At 36.0% G+C, this 24,850-nt stretch overlaps 1 long non-coding RNA gene across 1 annotated transcript in view; it reads left to right on the forward strand.

Annotated features, from left to right (window-relative positions):
• The window catches only part of LOC139687942 (uncharacterized), a 559,283-nt gene that overhangs the window by 304,380 nt on the left and 230,053 nt on the right, over positions 1-24,850 (forward strand). Inside the window, exon 4 of the long non-coding RNA XR_011700705.1 lies at positions 2,451-2,647. This is a non-coding gene — a long non-coding RNA (uncharacterized lncRNA). The remainder of the gene's footprint in view (positions 1-2,450; positions 2,648-24,850) is intronic.

Below are 24,850 nucleotides of genomic sequence, written 5' to 3' on the forward strand. Positions count from 1 at the left end.
GACTACAGCAAGCCCCTCTTCATCTCCGTTTACTTCTCCATATCAACCGTCCAAGATTCCTATCCTATTCCTGCCCCTTCCTTGTTTTACTAACATTTTCCCCTCTATCAATCTTCAACATCCCAATGCCAATAGATATGCTTTGCATCCATTTTTTCTATCTCCTTTTGATTGACCCAGTAGTCCCCTCTCCTCCTCCACTGTACCTACAACCACCTCATTTGCTTTCCTTTCGGGTCATTTCACCTTCCCCATTCTTCTCCAAACCCACATTTCAAAAGCTCCTGTCTAGCTCAACATATTGCTTGCTTCCTAGACCGAGTTTCCGCGACGTGAGTAAATAAGCCCCATATGCAAGTCTATGGAGCCTTTTCTCAATATATTTACTCATTATTCCTTTCATTAATGCCCTCCCCTTGTGAAAGATTCTTTGCCTAACGCTCCTCTTCCTAACGATCCTCTTCCTTACGTCCCTACTTTTTTAACAATTTTTGTCCAAAATACTTCCTAGATACGTAAACTGTTCTATCAGCTGTAGTTTTTGCCCTACTATTTTAACTTTTTACTTAGCTATTTTTGAAAAGCCGCATAGTCTTTGTTTGATTTTTATTTCTCCTTATACTTAGTCCATCGCACTGAATTACCAATTCATTTAGCTATGCTTTCAACCCCTTTGTTGACTGAAAAACTAAAGCTTAATCATTAGCGGACCTAACTAATTTTATGAACTCCCCGCCGACTTTCATTCTTATTTAAAGTTCTTCTCATGCCCCTTAAGTCATTTCCTCCACATTAATATTGAACTGTTCAAGTGATAATGGACCATTCTGCCTCACTCCTCTTCGTAACACTGCCTATCCGGACTCTCCGTCCCCCATTCTCACCTGTAATGTCTGAGGCAAGTGAAGGTTGCGGGTTACCCTACTATCCCTCCAATCTATTCCTATTTTCTGCTATATATTCATTAGTTTTTCCCAATTCACCATCAAAAGCCTTTTCAAAATCTAGGAAAAATCTAATACGCCCTGATTTTATTCTCTGTTCCTCTCGATTATTGATCTCATTACTGCAATGGCATCCCGCTTGCCTCTCCCCGTCCTGAACCCAAACCGATTATGCATAAGGGCTTGATTATTTTTCCAATTATCTCTTCATCCATCCTTCGTTATGTCAACTGTCACAAAGATTATGAAAATAAACGACACTTGCCTGGGTGGTTGAATTTTTCCTATAAATTCATGATAGGGAACGTTAGATTGGTTAGTAATTTGTTTATTTTGGTGCAGGAAACTTGAGCCCATATATATGTGTATGCACCCTTGTATGAGCCCGCATGTTAAATCTCCATGAGATTAGCAAAAATATAATTTTAATGCGTAGTATAATCAGGTATTGCGATTCCTTTTTCACTAATATCAAGTGTTGTATTAATTTACGGTCTGTTGATACGACAAATTCCTCTAACTTGAATCATGCAGGAATATGTTATGAGAGCCTTCCAATAACCCCGCAGTCATTTGAACGCCTCCAGTCTTTCCGAGAGGCACGAGAGACGATGCCAGGAATGCTTCGGAAGTCCGCGCTGATGCATGACGACGTCCGAGCACTGAGCATTTCTTCCCCCGCCGCACCCGTCGTTTGCGCCGCGGCTTCCCGCCTGGATACTTCCCAGCTTCCGGAATCGCATTAGTGGGGGGTGAGGAAGGGGAGTCAGGAGGCAGGAGAGTCATATTAAGCTTTCCACTGAGACCGATAACGTCGAGGGCTATATATAAATGTGTCTTCCCCCCTGCGGTTATATACCTGTAAACGTTCAGGAGAGAATTATTGGAATTTTGAGTAGTATTTTGAGACCACTTCCATTACCCTCATCCAATATTTTCCCAGTTAAATTTCCGCTTAGTCAGTTTCGTATGCTATGTGTAAAGATTTGGTTTAGAAAGATCCATGTGCAGTGATTGGTAATGTCTCCAAGTCCTGGGAATAAAACATAAATATAATGCTCGCACTCAAGCAATTATCACGCCTTGAAGATACCTCGTACTGTGATTTTTGCCTAGTTTGAGAGCACCGAAAATTCAAAAAAAAATATTCTTTTATAGTATTTCTATGTGTTATTCATGCCTGTATTTTGCTAAAATAATATTATATATTATTCTGGTAAATCTAGCATGATTATATGAAGTATCACTGCTACTATCTTTATTATCAACTTATGCCTCCACTTCAGCCATATATATATTCGAAAAACTTTCTATAAATGGAGGAGATAATAAATGTAATATTTCTCAAAAGGATCCCTACATAACTATCAATTAAAAAAAATGTATCGAGTAACTTCAATAAGTATTGAAAGTAAATGCAAACATCAAAATATGATGTGTTTGTGTAATTACTTCATTTCATTCACTGTAAATAATTACTTAATCAGGCGTTTTCTTTCTTTATAGATGAACCTTGAAGACCAGAGACTACAACCATCCAACGATTCACTTCCTTCCTTTGTGAAATGCTCAGCAGATGAAATCTATAGTGTCAGCGTCCTGGAATAAATTCCAACTTGGTCGGAAGATCTCATCTAATGAACTGGAAAGATAACCGAGTCTAAGAATGATCGGAAAACAATTGGACTAGCAACAGTAGGCAGGTAAGACCATCACACTTTATGAAAACATTCTGTCTGAAAAATTATTATTTCTAAGTCTCCACCGAAATTAGTTTCTGGTAGAAAAAAATATTTCTTCCTTGGAACTGAGAAGATAATATTCATCATGATGATCCTATAAAGCCCTTGGAAGTTGTCATTTTACGAGGACACTACAGCAACTTAATTGGTTAAAACACTCGGCCAGAAATGGTCCTGGTCCCAGTAGAGGGCAATGATTTTTACTTTGCGAATTTTCTTCATTTTGATATATATTAGCAGATGAGTTCGTTACAGTAACTTTTGCGCCACAACCTCTGTTTTTTGCATTTAGAAATTTTTTATATGAATATTTGACGACGCTATGATCAGATTGTATGATCAAAAGTAGAAAAAAATATTTTCTCTACTATTACAGTGTGATATATATCGGCCATATCTATTATGCTTTTCGTCCAATTAATGTAGTCAGTTACACCTAATCGATTGATTTAATTGATGATGTAGAGTACATGGAAATAATGGAAGTTTTTCATTTTAATCAGTTATTTAAGTCAGCTATCTAGTGATTCTATGGATTGTTTTAAAATGTGTTTTGGAAGCTACTATCCACGCAGTCCATTCGGTTCAAAATACTTCAGCGGTAAATACAGAGAAACACTCATTAGTGAATGAATATTTAAGCTTGCGTTTAATATGCTTCATCTTTAATATTTTGCATTTTGCTCTAGTTCATGTTAACAGGAAGCAGAGCGCGTCAATATTCTGAGGAAATAGTAGAATAATTTATCCACTCATTATTCCGCTTATTAATATCGTTATTACAACCGTTAAGTTCTGGTTACTTTCTGTCTTATTCGTTCGCGTCTTTTACAAAATTCACGTATTTGACGTTCGTGCATTCCACTTTCGGTGAATAAAAGACCATTCCAACTATTCTGCGACTGGTGATCAGACCTCTCTGCAACAAGAATACGCATTTTTTACCTTCGCTGAACCTCTCCCAGCCATTACATTAATCTTCCCCACCAAATTGGGGGCTCTTGCATTTTCGGTTGTCATTGTTCCGTAGTCTAATGGAGTTCCCTCAGTTACGAGGTTTATAAAGAGCTTCAAGTCAAGTTCCTTGTGAGAATAGACTGACGACGCTAAAGGGGAACGGAATTTGATGAAACTGTGTCGAACAAAGGTAGTAGCGTAAATTAATAAACCTGCCTTTCACTTCTCCACGAATGGTGCACTAATACCGGAAAGAATTATTCAGGGAGGGTCTAGTATATTTGCCTCGATCTTTTACCACTCCAAAACGATAGTGGTTAAAAGTAACGTTGATGAATATAAGGTCGGGAGTTCAAATCCAGTATCTGCCAAACTGCATTGATTGCGTTGACATGAATGAACCACATTTTTGTGATATTCATTCAATTGATATTTTTTCTATTTGAAGTTTTTTCAGCGATGAACGGAGAAAATTCATAAAATGTGTATAAATTTGTTCTATTCTAATGTGATTCGTGTGATTTAATATTCTCTCTGTGCTTAAATTATGTTTCATGGAATTAGACTAGGTAAAGGACTACTCCAAATATCAAATTTCTTATTGATGAATACGTAGGCATATTCGAAAATTGGATAGATCGATTAATTTGTTGCTTCTTCAGTCCATAAAGAACAAAACTCAACTTATATTCGAACCACTATAATTCCAACCGCCGAAAATTCATTGGCTTTACTTTCCATTTTGCTTACTTAGAGCACATATAGTAAAGCCGAGTTGACTTCGTGACTTCGCTTGTAGAAATTTTGTACATATTGCATTACATGTTTTGCAATGACAAATGATAAATTCTTTGCCATTGTGAATCATCAGATTAAATGATGCTATTTGTGTGATTTATGTCCCGTATATGGCTATCCTTTGCCAGGAGACGTTTTACGTTTAAATTTGTCAACTATGAGACGAAAAGTCGCGGAGAACGAGTGCGCAGAACGTTTTCTTTCCCTTTTTTCACCGGTAAACATCTTTGAACGCAAGCATACTCTTAGGGGTCAAAGGGGAGTAGGGTTCAAGGTCAGGTATCATCACCAATGCAAGCAAAAAATACACATGTATATAAAAGAAAGTAAAAGGCTTACAATACCTCGAATAAAGAGATAAAGACAAGGAAATGCATCAATCTGGAATTCAGTTCCAAAATAAATGTCGCTGAGAGGAATGTGGGTCAGCTGAAGAGGAGCATTATGATTTCATTTTCAGATTATTATATATGATGGCATGGATAAGGGGTACAAAACTGAATTTTTAACATTGTGAAACTTGGTAAAACCTTTTTGTGGCGTGAAAGTATTTCTAAAACACTTATGGTTCTTTGTGCGCTAAATTCATTGTGCTCCAAGTAGCATTGCGCTTTAGCCTGAACAATCATTTGAATGTTGATCATACTAAAATAACTTGTACTTCATGCAAATTTACGTTAATAAATGAATTATAGGCACAATAAAACACAATTTATTTATACATTAAATCAGGAAATGCTTGATTAAACGAGTCACTATTTCTTTAAATGAAAGTCGATTGTAAGGTCTCCATTATTCTACCTTAATATCCGTAAATCGTTAAACTGCAGTGAGAAATATTTGAAATTAAAAGCCACAAAATATGAGTATAGCGTCATTTAATGAGTTAAGAAAACCTTTTCCTTTTGTCAACGGCTTTCTCATCTAGTGGGAGTTCTTCTTCAATTATTGAATTTTTGACACGTTAGCTTTGCTACAGTTTATTCACAGACAACTTGGGTGAATTTTCTTTTTTATTATGACATTTCACTCCATGTCGCATCATCGTAGTTTCTTTACATGTAACTTTACTCGAACTTTCTGTCCCAAAGGTTATGTAAGGGATTTTTTTTTATTCGCAAGAAATTTTTCTTCAAGTATACGTTCTCTCCAACAATCTCTCCATTGTATAAGTCTCCAGCAATTTCCGTAACACTAAAAAAAAATTATCAATTTTTTAAAGGACAGCACTTTGAAGTTGACGAAATGAAGAGCAAGATTGAATGAGAAGGTTAAGTTAGGATAGGAAAATGAATGATGGTAAACGAAAGTCCTGGGATGCATGCACACCGATCCTGAAGCCCAGTTTCTCTCCATTCTCCATATAAATACTTTTTCAGCCTATACTATCCCATTTGATGGGGCAAAACAAGTTTCTTCTCGCTTAATTTATTAATAGGTTTTTGTCTTCGGATGAAATTTGGAAGAGGCCAATTTCAATTTTGTTGACTCTAATATGGCGAATAATTTGCCGATGTATAGGCGTCAAAAACTTGTTAATGTGCCTAAATATTTATAATTTTTATTTGATACTGTGATTAGTTTCACAGATTAATTTGACAAGAAAGTATTATCATGTAGCATAGCTAACTCTGGTGAATAATTTTGATTTGGGATTAATTAATTCCATAATAGTCGGTTATGTAACGTTGTTTTGCATGTTATGACTGGAGACGGTTTTCAACATAGTTTCTGAATCTTTGGTGTGTCACAAAGAGTGGTCATGTCACATCGCTGTACTCCTATCAAGTAGGAATTTACTTATCAAAGACTCCGCTTTGAATCAAGAACATACTGTTGGAAAACTAAGCGTGCAAACTAATGCATAATGCGTAAGACCTCAGGATACTCATGTCTCCGTACATACACATGACGTCTTCTTATGAATTTTTTTAGGAAAAAGGACTCATAAAACTCCTAAAAAATTATGGCCTTTCGAATTAGTCTGTAAGGTGCAAGTAAACGTCTGGAAACTAGTGAAGGCGTCGAAGTGAAGATTTTAAAATCACACTACGCATTTGGATAATTCAATGGACTCTTCCATGCTACGTGAAACACATTATTACATGGAAGAGCCATCCATCCAATGCTGTACTTTATTTTTTACTTAGGTATCATGTTAATCTCTTTTCTTGTGTTTTAATTCTTGGCTAATGATTCTTTGTTGAATATATAAATAATTTATAATAATGAATTAATGGTGTTGATTTTATCTACATGATTCTTTTAAATAAATGCTCTTTCGGAGATTACTAGTTTTTTCCCTACCTTCCTCTCTAATTATCCAATATTTTCTTAAATTTAAAAATTAATTAGTCAATTCTAATTAAGAAAAATAACATCTGTGTAAACGAAAAAATACTACCGGAATTGAAATTTTCATATTTGTCCTGATGTAATATCTTTTCTCTATGTCTAAATTCCGTCGCGATGATTAATATTCATTTTTCCCAGCTAAAAGAGATGAATTTAAATTAATGCACTTTCAAAACGTTAACGCCCTAACAAAATCAATTTTTGGGAGATTTCAATATTTTATAATTAGGTAAAAAGGGATTGTTCATTTCCCAATATTTGCATTCATTTTTGGAATGGTAGGCATCGATAGAGAACTCAAAGGGTGCAACTTGGCCACATATGCGATGAAGCTTAAGTGGTTGTCTGAGTTACTTGCAATGTTGGAGGTGATTAATTTCATTCAACATGTTAGGTCTGATTACGCAGATTTAACCTACCTCATCTCATGAAATCTTTCATTCTCAGTAAATACTGCTTAATGAAAGAATCGGCGAATTAGTGGACGCGTCAATAAGGTACGTGGACCTCAACCACAAATTGAGTTCGCCGTTTTTTGGAAAATTCTTGAGAGATGGAGGAAAGTCCTGTTGGAATGAAAAATGGCCAATGGGGTGAGTCCGACTAAATCAGTACTATTTTCATGGCGGCCGAAGCGATTCTTTATTCCAGTTACGCATCTGTCTGTAATACATTGTGTGCTTATAATACCTTTGAATAATAATTGTAAAGCCACAAAAATATCAGAAATTGTATAATAACCACTTTCATTACCTAAATAGAGATAGTTCTTAACACTTTCGGAATATTAGAGTTTGTAAATGGCATGAGTGGAGAGGGAGGGGAAAAATGATGGAACGTATTTACAGCTAAAATTCTGTGCCTCTTAATTTACACCATTCATAAAGTTAACACTCTTCGATATCATTTAGTTCCCTGACTGCTTGCGTGTCGCTTCCACGTCATTAATTTTTCCATCGAGCTGGAAACTAGGACCTATAATTCAGGTATTAAAAATGGTTAAGAAAATTCGACGATTTTTTAAGTCTCACTGATCCAGCCGGAAAACATCAAACTTGGTGATTATTTCATGATCTGTATTGCTTTCAATGCACTGTTTCATTCTATTAATCGATTTGGCATGAAGTGTTTATGCTATCTTATGGTGAGAGAAGGGCCAATATACGTTGTACGAGGTACGTATTTGTACGTAATATGGATAAATCGTCAAATTTCATCCGTTGAAAATATAAAATAGCAAAATTATCAATTAACATTTAATTAACTCAAAATATCATTGGATGAAAATTCAAAGAAATTTCATTGAAAATAAAAAGCTATAGGTGATAAACACGAAAATTAAAAGGGTGATTATTATTTAATATCTGATTAGTAGTCGTTATTTACCTTAAATTATAATCCAAAATATAATACGTAAAATAAATTTTGGCAATCATAATTAATCACTTAATTTCCACTATTTATAAAAACACCTCTTTAAGCCAACTTTCATCTTTCTTAACGATTTTCGTGTCATAAAGCGCCACCACTTCATATGGAAGCTACAGATTTTTTTTCAAATTTTTGCCAACCGATAAAATATTTACATGAACATAAGGTGAGGGGAAAATTTCTATCAAACCAAAGCACTTCCTCCACTTCCACATTTCAGAAAAAATTGAAAGAGAAGGTGATTACAATAATAAATGGGGGAAACGCATGGGCACAAAATTTTGTGGGCTACCTCGACGTTTCGTGGAGGGTTCCTAAATGAATGCTCGTAATGTATCAATAATTATTCTTTAGAGCGATTCCCTCTATTGGAATAATGGTGGTAGTCATTTCTTGCGAAGAGCGCAGTGCCTCATCATCATCACCAATGGTGCCCTGCTAACGTTGGTTCATAATCCACCACTCCAACTCTCTTTATCCTCCGAAATCTGCTTCATATCTGCACATTAAATTCTTTTGGATTCGCCATACCGCCCGTCTTCTTCTTAAACGATTTTTCCCCCATCCGCAATGATCTTCAATACGTTCCTTAATAGCCATTCAATACTCATTACATTCCCTAATCACTTTCTTTTCCGTTCTCGTTTTCAGAATTTCTCTCTTCCCTCTCTTTGCAAGCCCTCGGAATGTCTAACTTTTTTGGACCACCTCAATTTTATGGCGTTCTTTTTCAAATTCACATCATCAGACGCACCATGTGTATCTTTGGTTATGATCGAAATTCACACACCCACGTAGAAACACTACGAAGTTAAGCACTTTCCCATACTCTGCCTTAGCTTGAATATCAGCCAACGGGAAATTTTGTGCCAATTGATGAGAGAAGAAACTGAAAATATTTGTCTCCCTTTATGTACCTTGTATCAAAGCATCTTTCTTTGTTAACCACAGTTAAGACTCATAAGTTTATCATCAAACGGAGTTCTTGGCCAACTTCGCTTTAGGGTTTTAATACGAGGATCATTTCATAAATAATGCAAATAATTGTCTAATTACTTACGTCTTTATATTTTTTTATGATATATGTCACAAAGGACATGCCAAAGTTAAGGAGTAGAGCAATGGAGTACTGAATGGTGGGCCTGGGTTCGATTCCCCAGCACGCCTCTTGGGTACTTTTAGCTCTATCCAAGCTGTGTGATTTTTTAGGTACCATATATTCTCGGAAAACCAAAGCCGGCAGAGGGAAAGGAGCTAGCCCCCCTACCCTGATCTGTGAATTTCACACCCCGCCGGGCTTCGTATTGGGTGAACTCTAATATCGCCCACCCAATCGAACGTCGGGCTTATTAGTGTTTTTGTGGTTTTTTTTATTTCTTCAAAAATCTTCAATATAGCAACCCGGTTTCTCAGTAACCGGGTTCCAATGACGAGCAAGCTCAAGAATTCCATTCTATTCCGTTTCCAGAGGTTTTGGGTTCGATTCCCGCCAAGGTGGTTTTACCTCCACTTAAGGCTTGGGTATATGTAACTGTCAAATTTTTATATTAATTTTTAAATTCCGATGTCAAGGTCAAAGTGCTGTTTTCGGACTAATACAAAATCAATAAATAAAAAAATTTAAAACGCCATTTGTTTCATTCGGCAGAAGGCTTGGGTATTGCGCTGAAAGGCTGTATAAGAGATAAATAATAATGTCTTCACAAATTTTTTTTTTCAAGTTTGATAATAAGCTTGGTATTAATTATTATCATGTTGCCAGATCAATATATTTACTACGAATTGGTTAGTAGTAGAATATTTTCAGCTGTTGTGTGCCAAAAAAAGCTGGTAGAATAATTTTAAGTAATGCGAAGGAAAGAATGTCTCATTTTAAGCTTTATTGAAATTTTCTTACCAATAAAAACATAAGTAAATTCTTGAAAACAATATTAATTGAGAAATGCAAACGTTTTACACATATTCATAGCGTGAGATCATTTTTGCTTCTGTTTTCAAATTCAATTTGTACAATATTCTGAAAAAACTGTAGTATACAAGATATATTTGAGAAAGAGTTATTAATATATTATTATTTTTATTTATTGAACGAAAATTCAATTTTGTGGCATGTTGATACTTTTAGCTTTAAGTTAAATTGGTGCAAATGATATTGATTTCACTCCAGTATTGCGATTTCAAATATACACAGTTCGCCTACTGGCAAAGACGCTTTATTGAAATTTTGCTTTTGTGAAATAATTTTGTTGCCATCTTACGAAAATACTTCATGAGGCTTATAGATAGTCTTCTTTTTCCTAAAGCACTGAACGAATATAGCTGAAAACATTTTAAGAGAGGAGATAATCAATTTAAAAGGAAGATGGACCCGGAACTCCAGCCACTGCTTTTACGGAAGTAAACATCAACACCGCTGTTGATATTGTGAGAGAATACGAACCAATAAGGTTAAGAGCAGTATCAGAAATATTGAAAATTACACTGAGTCCCACCCACACATTATTAACAGGAAAGCTGTACATTAGATACACTAATGTGCCATAGGGTTTTGCGAAACCCACCGCGAAATCATTGTTTTTTAATTCAGAAAAATGATTGCAAAATTCCCTCCCTCATCCTCCCCAAAGTTCAGTTTCAGCTTCCTGGCTTGTTTTTTTTCCTCCCAACTCGATGAAACCTCTTTGAGGGTAGTGTTTTTCACTACCATGAGCACTTTTGGAGACTATTTCGATGATTCAATGAGGAGGAAAGACTTCCGGCATGTCTTCAAAGGCGAAAATAATGTCCATCGTATCTACGAGGAACTAATTTTAAAAAAGAAATCACATATTTGAGGATAAATTATGTTCTCCAAAAAATAATATAGTTCATTAAGTTACTCGCATAATTGTTTCTATTTATGTTAATTCATACTCTCCAATTAATATGTGGGTGACAGACCTATATTTGGAGCTCGAAAATGGTAATAATAATAACCATAATCACAGTAATTTACCCGAATGTCGGTTTGATAGGTATTGGTAAAATATTGATATATATATATATATATATATATATATATATATATATATATATATATATATATATATATATATATATAGATATATATATATATATATGTATATATATATATATAGAGAGAGAGAGCCATCGCCATTAATAGGAAAATAATTTTTACTAATTTTAATTGTTAATACTAGTGACATATAACCCTAAATCCTATTTTGAGTATTATTCATGAAGTCATATCTTTTATTTTAGAATACTGACTCAGGTGAGAGCAGTTTTTTTATTTTTTGTACTTCTTATTATTTTATACCTTTCATTTTATATAATCTATACTTCATACTAATCACTCAAGAAGATCTTTTCCATAATACTTTTTAATCATTTGAGTCACAATTGCGTTCATTAATTTTAATTCTAGCCATTAATTGTTTTATTTCTCATTCTTGCGAAATCAAGATAATTTTTCTTAATTCACTACCATGTATCAGTGCCAGTAAAATGGTTTGGAAGAGGTTTTTATGCAATCAGTGACAAAAATTTAATAGATTTATATTTAGTGAGTTTTTGATTTTCTATAGACTTTGTTTTAAGGTACAACGCGTTTTACTGATGGCGCCGCAAGTCGGTGAAACGCGTTGCACCTTAAAATAAACTCTGTGGAAAATTACCGACTCATTTAATATGGGCATTAAATAATTCCACTAAGTAAAGTCTTAAATTTTAAGTATATTTTATAGGTTTACTTTAATACGAATGAATTAGGAATATTTAAGTTACTAGTAGAGCAATGACTTAATACAAAAGCAAATGCGTCTTCATAAAACAAAACATGGTGCAAGAAAATGTATCCAACTATAAAAAGAGGAAATGTAGACAGTATATTCATGTATTTGTTTACTTTACTGGGCAACGTAATGAGAAGAGGAAACTAGCATGAGGAAATTTAAGAGTACTTTGTACAATAAATCAATCCGTGTATGCTGTACTTTAGTATTACATTAACAGATCACGAAAGTATGTTTACTAAAACTTTAGAATCGTAAATTTAGGCATTAAATTCTAAATGGCCCAAGTTGGAGAAAGGTAAATCACAATAGTAATTTTGCTACACAGTAAACTGGTGGCGGCAATTCATTTTACTGGTAGTTTTAAATTACAAGTTGTTGTCATGTGATCCCATCTAATACTTATCAAATTGAATGGAACATCTGAATGAAGGAGACTTGATTGGAAAGAACCATAACGAATGAGTTCGTTTAAAAAATGTATTAAATCACATTTTTAAACTGATATAACCTCATAATTAATATTAATTCCGAAAAAATGTGGGGCATTGCATGCAGGATATAAATTACCTAAATAAACGAACGTTTTGTGGTATTCATTATCATTATTTAGTTGAAAATGTTACTGTAATTAAACGGTAATCGACGGTAAATGAGCACGAACACCTCAGGTTATTATACGTTAATTTAACTTTTCACGACTCTGCTTCAAGCCATTATCTTAGAAGACCAGAGCATTAACGTTTCGAAAGTATCTCATGATGAGCCTTAATTGCTCCAGGCCATGCAGAAATATTTTGACACTCGGAAAAGAATCGCGAGGGTGTAAGCAGCGTCCAGGGGAAGTTGCGCAGTTAATTGGATTTCGTCCCGGCGCCAGCGAGTTTACTTTTGACCACCGCCGTGGCTAGAAACACAGGGAAGTTGCATGAGAATGATATGGGGAGATTCAGAGCGAGGAACCCCTCCTTTCCGGGGAGCCGCCTTGAACATAAAATTTGCATGTTCAACGGAGGTTGGAAGAGATGGTAAATTTCTCAACCGAAGGAAGGAGGAATATCAATTACCACTCCCCATTTTACGAAGGAGTTACGCGCAAGTAGATAACTCTGCGGCCGCTCTTTAGGAGGAGTATAGGCGATTGACGGCGATATAATGAGGGTTTATCAAAGATGAGAACTGAAAGGAAGTTGTGGATCCTCGCTGGAGTCCTGAAACAAACTTTAAGTTTGTTCCAACTACGTGCATTACTTTTTATCTGAAATGTGCCCATTTTTAAACCATTATTTCCTCATCTTTAGGAAAAAGTGTTCTTAATTCACTCGGCGTTTCACTTTTTCTTTAATTCCACTGTTTGATCCTTTGATTTGGACTGAAATCTTCGTGTGAGATTTAATATAATCAAAAATCTTATTTCTTAGTCCAAATTTATCTAAAAATAAAAATTCAAGAAAGGGACGATGCATCATTTCCTAAAATGTAATATGTATGATTATAAAACGCAGATCGTGCTTAGGATGAGCTGATGAACATGCATTGTATTTTTAATATACACACCGTATTGCGGGAAAACTTGAAAGGTCGCGTTAGTTTTCTGCTAATGGTGAACCGATACGCTTTAAAATTTTCGATTATTTTAATTCGTCATTATTTCATAATGTTCAACTGAAATATCCTTATTTCCTACTTTCGTGACATGAAATTATTCCAATTCCCGCGGTCAATTTTGCAACCCATTGCTAATTTCAAGCTATAAAAGAGAAATATATTTCCTTGTTCTGAGTGATCGAAAAATTTCTCTGCCCCAAAATATCTATATATATTTAGTTTCCAGTGGAAATTTTGACTAAAATGTATCTCAATTTTGAATTCATTAATGTTGAATAAACCTATAAGCGAAAATAAAATTGCTTGATAAATATGTCACAAATATGTACGTAGAAAGTTCATTTAGCTATTAATCAAGTCGTCAACTCTTTCGAAGTAAATTATTTTCCCTGACTGTTCCAGCATACTATATAATGGAACCCGAGCGATGAAAATCTTGCTAAGGTATAGAGAAAGAAAGCGAATTGAGATGTGGTAGAACTGCATAGTTCTGTCATCCGCTAAGATAACTTAGATCCATCATCCGCTGAAATATATCAGAATTGTAGCTTAAATTAATAGATATGCATTACAGCTTGAAGATAAGGAAGTTTCAAATAACTAGACGCCACGATCATTACATTCATTAAACTAAGAAACGGTAAATATTGTGGGTCTGGGTTAAAATAAAAAAATCTTTGATGAAGACATCTTAGATGTTTCTTGCATATTTATTTTTATGCTGAGTAATGTCATATGTTTTAACCCAGATTGAGTCAAAATATGGAAAAAAGAAATTCATGAATCCGAGTAATAAGCGATCTCTGGAGGCAGACTGAATCCAAGCTTGCATTTTTTTACTCTGTCATAAATATTCCGATTCTAATTTCAGTTTCGGTCTATTAAACTGGAATGAGCATTGAATTTGATTAAAACTTGTCAAATTTAGAAAAACCTCGCTACTATTTGTATTCTAAATTACCTCTTATGATTATAAGGTATCAGCTGTTCAAGGAACATTATAAGTAACTATTTTAAGCCAGACTGTACCCTGAAAAGAAATTAATAAGTGAAGTCCACAAAGACACAACCTTCGCGTATTATTTATAGTGTATTAAATTATTATCTTTTTCAATCTTTTAAAACCAAGAACTAAACTTAACAATTTGGATATTTAGATTCAGTTACAATTGCTCTATGAAAAAAATATCAAAATTGAACAGGAAAAAATACGAATTTTTGCTGGAATGTTGCAAATTGATGATTGGCAACACTGATTACGGATATCGAAATAAATTGAGAATTGTGTGAGGGTGGAAGAGGTTAAGGTTTTTGATGAAATACTTACTTAGATGTTGCAAGTAGCAGGATAGAAGGGACATGAGAATTCTGTCAGTGTATTTCATTTAACACTGGTGATTATAAAATGAATTAGGGCTCAAGGGGTAATATGTAGGAGTAGATGAAATTTCCAAGTGGCTCAAAATAGCGGGAAAAATATTACCATTATTACTCTCCGCTCCCTTTCTCTTATCCATTCTCCTCCTGGTTAGTGAATAAGCCCCGGGAGACTAGGAGCCATCTTGGACTGACGGAGACACGAGGAATTCGGCTCAAAAGTAACTAACTCAATTTATTAATAACAACTGGTCCAAATTATAGCCTGTACTCTTTTTCGGTCCCGTTTGATATATCGCGTCATTATGTTACCAAATGGGGATAAAATTATTAAAAAATCTATTTCAAGCATAAAGAGCAACTTTTACTCTCAGACTAGATGAAAATCCTCAAGTAAGGGAATAAAAGATAAAGAAATTGCCAGATATTGCCAAAATTTGGAAAAATTATAAAACTGAAAAAAAAATCCAGAAGAAATGATGAAAAGAATAATAGCCATTCCATGAGATGGAATGATTGCCAAGAAAGATAACCATCCCATGAAATAGTATGCTAATATTTTTAGCCAGTGAAACGTACTGGTCGGGGTCGACGTAATTACTCTGAATAACTCGAGTTCTAAAGAGTTTGACTTCAATTCATTGAAATTAGCAGACGCAGGAAATAATACGAGTGCGTTATAAAAAGAAGAAGGGTTAATTTACTGTCTTGACGTAAATAACTCTTCAAACTAAGAGAAGCGGTAGTGTTATGTCCCAACATCATATTCCTCAAACCATACTTTAGGCCTTATTCATTATTAAGACGCATGTCCTGATGATCATCTGATATCGGTCGAACAAATAACAGGTTATTAAGCAAATATGTCATTTCAGCCAGAAAATATTTACGGCATTTCCTTGCCATATGAATATTACCACCCTCATGACTTTGAAAGGTTCCTCGATTAAGTCTAGTATTAGTGATCGGAGTGTGATTCCGGCATGTGGAATACAAAGGCGCTTTACTCGTATTCACTGATTTCATATCGCCATGAATATGGCTAGCAATCGTTGCAACTAAAGTTGAAAAGTTGAAAATAACTTAGCAAATATTTAGGTCTTGTTATTTTCAGCCTTTATTCTGGCTAGTAAATACGCCGCCCTGTGTATGTCGATATTTTGTGGGCAACGGTACAAATGGGGTCAGCTAATTGCTATTATTATTATTATTAGGTAATCTACCGGTTAAGGTAGTTTTTTAGATGGACATAATTACTAATTAAATAATTTGTGGCCCCTAGCAAAAGACAACATCCTACTCTACATCAGGTCCCTCTTCAGCTCTGAGTACTTTCTTCCTCCCTTCATCCCGTCTAACATCCCTATCCTGTTCCTACCCATTCCTCGTTTGCCTAACATTCTCCCCTCAATTACAGTCTTCAACATCCCGCTGCCGGTCAATACCCCCTTCAGCCACTTTTCCTGCCTCCATAGGATTGCTCCCAAAAAACCCCTCTCTTCGCCCACCATACCAAGTACTCCCTCGTTTGTTTTCTTCTCTGTCCATTTCACCTTCTCCATTCTTCTCCGCACCCACATTTCAAAAGCCTCCAGTCTACGTCTATCCTCCTATATTTTATCAAAAATTACAACCTATTTGACTGCTTAATATTCATTCTGATAGATCCATTAAGACATATTTGCCAGATTTCACCCGTATTTATTTTACTCAGTTTTTATCAGTGAAGGTATAATTTTATTTATTAATTTTTAGCTTATTCGTCAACCAATAATGGCACGCAGTAAAACAGAGCAGCAAGGGAGCAAAGGGCACGGGCAAGGGTTTTAATCCTTTAGAAGTGTCGTCACGTAGCCCTAAGGTATGTATACAACGAGCATGCATCAGAGAGGGACAGGCAGACGGAAAAAGTGCTAAACTTAAGTGAACCTTAATTTCCCCAGATTGCTGCAGTACTTAAAGTATAAAATGGACGTTTTGCGTCAAAACCAGGAATTTCAGAGACATTTTATGCTGTATAATCGCTTAATTCAGAGTGAATAATGCTCAGAATGGGAGGAAGCCGCGTATGCATCCGACTGGGAGACGCAAAGTGGCATAATTAGGAAAAGGAAATGGTCTCACATTCCCAGATGGAAGACCCAGGTAGTTAAAGTGAAGCATTTCGACGAAAAACTAACAGACCTAGCTACGATTTTAAAGGAGAAAAACCTTTCCAAGGCTCAAATAGCAGATGTGCTCTTGAAATATATTATTCAAATTAAAAATTTCCAAGTTCGAAGGATCGGAAACGGATGTCGTATGTTTGAACATGACGAGTACCGCAGAGTTGAGTTGAGTTGAGATGAGTTTTGTTACTCATTAATGGACAGTAGGCTGCTTACAGGACAGTGTGTTTTCAATTTATCACCGCCAGCATAGGACACCCCATTAAAAGCTGTTCGTATCTATGGCGGTAAACACATCAAGATACGCGATCTTTATATCCGCTAAAGTCCGCTGCTCTTCCATAGAATGTTTCAGTGATTCTATATTTTGCATTACAATTATCTACATAATTCAGTGACGAAGAACCTTTGTTCCATCAATCGACCACAGAACAGACGATTTCCGAGCTAGAGGACTGGGTTTAGACACCTGTAGAAAATATATTAATTATTTAATGTCAATGAGAATTTTTTTAATTTATTTCAAATTACTTTTCATGTATAAAATTGGCATTTGGCAGGAATTGTAAATAAAAGATTTAAATCTCATGCTTTACAAAAGGCAATTAGCCTCTCCATACCGTATGAAGTTTATAATGAAACAAGGGAAACAGTTAGCCAGTTGTAATAGAGTGACTTTCGCATTGAACAAACATACAAAAACAGTAATATAAAGTTCCATTCAGGCATTTTGATGTTTTTGGTTGTAATCTGCTTAGTAAATATTTTTCCATTTACGGGGTTTCAAAGAAATGCAAGTATTTTATAATGTATTTTCTTACACACGTGAGTTTGAATTACATTTTTTGGAGCACTTTGTAAGTAATTGGTGCGTAAAAATAAAAATAAAATATTATTAAATTTTATTTACATTTTTAACATAAGTAATTTACAATGCACATATATGCTACGTTAAAATTCAAATTTTACTTTAAAATAAATATCTTCTCTCCCTCTTAACTTACGTTCTAAAAATATGAATATCCTTTTTTTAAGTTTCTAATCTCGTTGGTATTCAGCGTACGTATTAATCCAATGGTTTTGTCCAAATTAAAAAGATAGAAATGCAGTCATGTTGTAATATTAATAGAAATAATTGAATACACACAAAACGGTAGTGCGACATAAATGTAATTTAATTCTCAAGAAACAGCAGCTCGGGGAAGTCGCACTCTTAGGAAAAAATATCAGCGCACGATAATTCTGTGATTACCTAATCAAGTGAGATAGATTTGTCTTGAGATTACCGCCGCGGAAAACTATTCCAAGACGACACCGTTAAGACGCCCGGGCGTGTACGAACCGTAATGACTCAATGGCTGAAATCGTCCATTCACTGAGTGTTTCCGAGAAATAAAACAGCAAAATTACGGATAATTTCTTCAAACTCCCTAAGGATAACTTCACAAATCGCATTGCTCCGCGGTACAGAAGGAACTCGGCGAAATAATACGGAAAGGGGAAACACCAAAGGGAACAGAGAAGCGACCAAGATTGCCATCGCAACGTTAACAGACGTGAATCGGTAGCGCGGAAGATTTATGCACGGAGGTGACTAAAAGGGATCGAGGAGATAGAGAGAGAGAGAGGAGGGGGATGAAGGGGGATGAGGAGTGTGGGAGGAGGTGAAGGCAGATGGGAGTCGAGGTGAGAATGGATTAATGCGTCGAGGAGCCGGGGAAACAAAAGGATCCTCATCCCGTGAAATCGAATTGATAGGGTAGAAGGAAACTTTAGCGGCCGTTCTTTTTCCTCTTCCCCCCCTCCGTGCGCCTCCGTTCTTTATGCGTGGAATAAATCTCTTTTTTCCCTCGGATTAAATCCTCCCTTAAAGGCCTCCGGCGTCTCTCTCTGGCCGCCGAATAACGGATGAGGAGAGCGAATATTCCTCGACCAAAGTAGCGAGCGATAACAGGGGTGTCGCAAATGGGGTTACCTCCGCCCGACCACTCCCTTTGTGACGCGGGAAATTTAGTGGCACCGACATTGCAGATATTTCTTTGCATTTATTTTTCGGGGAAGTATGCCACGAGCTTTAAACTGGTGCCCATTTGGAAGATGTGAACCGAGAAGAATTTGTGGGGATTGGATACTAAGCGAACCTAAGTAAAAAGAACGTGATATTTTGTCTAGCAAAGGTTTTGAACGTGCATTAATGATTTGCTGAATGATTTTTATTTTTGGTGATGATCTTCCTTCTTTTATACTAGGATTCGCAGTGGCCTCAATGAAATCCTTCTCCCATATCAAAAGAGACTTGGGGGATTAAATGTTGTTTCCATTTGAGAAATCATTATTCTTTTTTGTCATGTGGATTATGTTGAACATGTGGTTTGCGAACCTACATGAGAACTCACAGGAAATCAAAAATTATTCTGAGGCAAAGAAAATGTTTTCCCTTTTTATATGGTTTGATTCTATAATATTATTGAAATCTCGTTTTTCTTAAGTTTCGCTTTACGTAATATATCCTTTTCGAATATATATCTTAATTAAATATATCCCTCTTATAGACTTTTCTCTGGTGTTACTAATCGCAAGGCTTGGGGAACGTACTGGGTTGGTTATGGCATCACAACTTCGGCTGAAATATCTAGGAACGTAAAAACAATTACTGAACAGAAAAAGAGAGCGCGTGATCAATGCGTTTGCCATTATCGATACATTCTTTACATTTTCCAATAACGGAAACGACAGAAAATATCTTGTAAATAGGCTACTTCAAGGCTAATTAAAAATGTATACTTATATATTATTAATACGGTGTTCTAAATTATTTATAAGTGTTTATTTCTTTACGGTGATGTTAAGGCGATATTTTCAAGGTTTAGTGTAAAGATTTAAAACTGCTTCTTCTACTAAGTTTGAATAAACGGATTCGTAAAAAATTAGAATTTTAAATTGTAAATTTAAATATCAGAAGTCATGAATTAGAGTAAAGAGAGAGATTATTGTATTCTGGTAGTATTTATTAGAAAAGTGGAGATATTTGGAGAGGAAAAGCTTTTCCGAAGTAATCATTTTTCAGAAGGAAGAAATTGATGACTGTTAATCTAAGCAAAGAAAATATTGCTCGAGCGCAACGCCCTATGTCTCAGGAAACTCGTCTCTGATGAAAGATGTTGAGGCTCCGACGTTGAGGGCATGGAAAATAATGGAGAAAGTAAATTGGTCAGAGAGGGAGACTAGCGTTGAATTTTTAAGCGTGATGGGATAAGTGAGAAAGTTCCTAGGTGAAATCCGATGGTAGACAAACTGGGTGGAGGATATATTGAGTAGTAGTGGTAATATTTAAGTGCTCAATATCAGGGACAATTCTTGAAGAGCGGGATGGAACAGAGAATAGAATAGGTTCTGTATGGAATAGGAGCTGGTGGAAGGTTGGAAGAAAAGAAAATGATATAATGTTAGAAAGAGAAGATGGATTCCATTCAATATTCAGTCCATCATAAGCTGTTAGGGACTATCCAGAATATAATTTTAATATGTACAAGACCACCACTTGTAGATCACCTATGAAAAAATTAATTGATCTGGAAAAAATGGTAACAAATTTAATATTGTTTTAATTCTAGATTCGGATTGATACTGGCACTGGTTTTACGTCATTACAAAGACAGCGATCAGTATATGAGAACTCATCCAAAGATGAGGTCCTGTTGAATGAATTTGATATTATTGGGACTCTACCGAGTTATTTTATTTGTATTCTCCGTGGTTTCAAACTGTGGGAAAGCATAAAAATTATACCTCAGCATTTGACAATGATGGGAAACTCACATTTAAATTTAATTTTTTGTCAGTCCGTATTTTTTACACTATTTAATTGTTTCAGCGCAAGATTTACTGATAAAAACAAAAAAATATATATCCAATGAATGCGTTGATGGCCTCTTAAATGCTAATAAATTAGATTCCCAGTAAGCGCTTATTTCAACGCCATTCATTCTCATGTATTAGCAATTAAATCCATGGACAGGAGATATATCGTCCCACGAGAGATTGTTCGGTGCACCTGTTGCGATGATTATGGATTGGATTGCTTGACTGATGCATTCGCTCGCGCGCAATTACACTCCCAAGAGCACAATCATCTCACAACTCTCCATAAAATTTATTATTCCCCTAAAGGTTTTTGCGCCATTATTTCTTCATTTTCACCCCAGAAAAATATATTCTTTGCACCCTTATCGGCGTGAAAAGAACATATGGATCAGCTGCCGTGAGATATTGGTTCCGTCGCCGATGACTTCAAAACTCAAAAAAGCAAAAGGATTATGCGCTACTTCATATTTTATGTCCCGATATTTTATATTCTCGAAGTTTTTATCTAAAGTGTTCTACCTTCTTAATGATTCGAATGACTATTTGCTCTTGAGTAATGGGAGACATTTTTTGCCCTACGTGATTTCTCTCTCCATCCTTCCTGCTGCCCACAAAGCCTATTCTCTTCCTTCCTCTTACCCCCAGCCTGCCGTACATTTTCCTTTGAATCGCGGTCTTCAACATACCACTGCCTTTCGACACCTCCTCCACCCAGTTTTGTTGCCTCTTTCAGATTTCCATCGCCGATATGTTCCAAATATTTTGTTTTATACTTTTTGGTGCACGCACGCACGTCTGATTTTAATATTTATGGAAGAGTTCCAGGTAAACCGTATTCATTTTCCACGATCAGGATATATGGCCCAACAGGCTTAAGTCGAAATCACGTTCCACAACTTGGATTTCGCTTTGCAGCTCTACATGGCTGAGTGAACCTTCTTCCTACGTTAAACTCACACAGTAACCGGCCGGAGATGAGCTATGATAAGCCGACCAATTATCCGTTGTGGACGGGCAGTTTGCAAGGGGTGTGGTTTGATGGAGGAGGGGGAAGAATGGCTGCATCCCCTTCTCGTCGACGGCATTAGGTTGTAATTACACCCTCTAATGAGCATCATCTGTTGCCACTGAAGATGGAATGCGGCAAAGGGGCTGAGGGGAAATGCTTAATAAAGGGGCGTCTTCTGCCCGAGACCTTAAAGCGCCCGTCATCCATCTGCATCCACACCCCTCACCATTCCATCCTCCTTCTCGGTCTCTCCCACCCCCCTCTCCCCCTCTCCTGTCCTTTGTCTCGCGGTGATCCTTCCGACTAACCCTGGACGTCCCGTCCTCCTCTTCCCTTCTTTACACCCACCGAAAGAACACAGCCCCGGCTGGCCCTTGGCCCAAGATCCGTCCCTTCTCCTTCCACCTCCCACCATATTTGCTCCTGTGATGGCCGAAGCCGTGAAACATTGCCAGGGGACCGGCCGGTAGAACTCAGCCCGGCACGAAGGCGGATTGATGTTAATTAATGTAATGGTGCTGCCGTTAATGTTTCCCTGGAGAAATATGGACGATGGAATGTTATCAACGCGTCGAATGTAACGATCTTTTGACGGGTAAAGGAAATGATAGGTACGTGGACGGACACTTCAAATTGATGAGGGACTTCGGGATCTCCTTCGACCTTCCTACGTTTAATCCTTCCGGGTGATATCGTAGAGGAGGTCACTCGAAAGGCAAATACATGATATGCTCACGTACTCATAAGATTAGTCTACTCATAAAAAGATAATATGTGGAAAGGAGCCGGAAGAATATGAGATGAAGAAAATAAGAGAGAAAGTGAGGTAAAATGCTAGGGAATGGAGGTGAAGGGAAGGGTTGAAAACTGACAGGACGCATAAGACGCTGTTTCTGAAGAGGAAATGAGTCTTTCTTTACCCGTCATCTTTGTCAAGACGAAGGCAAAGAAACGAAAAGAGTTAAGCGGTATGAATGATAGAAATAAATGAACATTCAAAAAGACGCATAAAAATAGTTCCTAGGTTTGTGACTTAATATTACCACTCGGATAATAACGTATTACCCGAGTTATGAGTACTAAAACTTTAACTAAAATATATTTAATCTCAGTGAGGAAGCATAATGTCTGTCAGGTTTAGAGAAAAACTTATTTAAATATCAAAGGAAGTCATAGTCGCTATGATTTTCCGATATTAGTTTTTCCGTAAAGGTAAAAGGAGGCGTGTTTTCTCAGATTGGATATTTAAATTTTAGTTCTAATGCTGTAAAATCTATAAGTATGATATCAGTTGAGCACCTGAAGGCCGTAACCTCTCCTTCTTAGACGAATGGTTTTTTTTGGACAGGTTCAGACAATGTTAGTGATCCACTTTCGGCTTGTGTTGAAATGCCAAATGCGCCTCACGCGACAAATCCAAGGTTACCTATGCAAATTACGATCGGTAGTAATGAGAGAAAGGTCGTAATTAGCATGAGATGAATTGAGGGTAATCCAGCGTCGGCATCAGCTTACTCTTTGTGGGAGGCGGCAATGTGTCCCCAGTTTAATATTCCATTCCACTTAGAGACTAATGGGCCACAGTTCCTCTCTGTCAATTACTTAAAGGAAATATTCCACATTTCCGCACTTTCAAATTATGTTAGCTACAAAGACCCAGAAAAACAATTATGTATAAAATATCAATGAGGTAAAATTTGGCTGAAAAAAATACCACAAATTTACGATACCTATTCATACCGTAGTGGTCTAGTGGTTTGTATTGCATGACTCTCATGTAAATAGCCTATGGCTCTTAACATCAAATTCCAATCAGTGATGAATTACAAAAGAGTCAAATCTGAGTTATGTATCTGGGCAGCTTAATCTAACCCAAGTTCCTAGTTTCCTTATCATTTTGGAAAGCCGTATTTGGCACATAGGGAGAAACTGACCACCTATTCATGAAGTTTCATATCGTAGGGCTTAAAAAAACCTGTATATTAGTGCTTGATAAGTTTTCTCCTTATCAGTCAATAACCAACCAACCAAAATTACCTTAGACGATTGCGTTTTTGGAAACAGTAATACTAAGTTTTAGGAAAGGGCATTTTTATTCGCAGTACCCTGAGAATTTATTTCTATATAAATATTTCAATTTTATTTTATTATTAATTTTATTTTTATTTCTATTTGAATATTAATATATTTTTTTTAAATAAAACATGTTTCTTCTGAAAATTAATACACAATTAGTGTTTCTAATGGCAACTCAAATACGAAACATTTCTTTCGAGTTTGTAATCATATTGGTACGCGTGTGTCAACTTTTTATGCAATTATTTTTTAAAGCATTATAGCATTTTATAAGATCATTTCAAATATTTTCGAAGTCACTTTGTTGTTGTTAAATGATAGTGCTACTGCTTACGTGGGAAAAATGATCTCTAAATGCAATTTCCAGATCAAGAGATCCTATATTGTTCGTTGTGGATCTGCAATACTCAAACACGCAAAGAGGCTATTACCTTATATAGATGGCAAAGTAATTAAAAAGTTGATAAATATCATCATATTTAGAGCCAATATTATTCCTACTGTTGGTGGCCGTCTTTTATCATAGAGGCGTGGCTCTGACGTACACGAGTAATGTTTTCTCAGGCAATCCAATTTGCTCACCCGAGGGTGGACTGTTGATGTTATCACTGCAGCCGTTGGACTTTATTGCACTTGAACTTTGTCATATGTCGGTAATTTAATAAATATTAGCGGGTCATGGCCTCACGTTATGCCTGAAATCACAAAAAAAATATTTTCCTGAAAG

The sequence above is a fragment of the Hetaerina americana genome, unplaced genomic scaffold, assembly GCF_022747635.1.
Source record: "Hetaerina americana unplaced genomic scaffold, ioHetAmer1.1.p SCAF_2, whole genome shotgun sequence".
NCBI classification, from domain to species: Eukaryota; Metazoa; Arthropoda; class Insecta; order Odonata; family Calopterygidae; genus Hetaerina; species Hetaerina americana.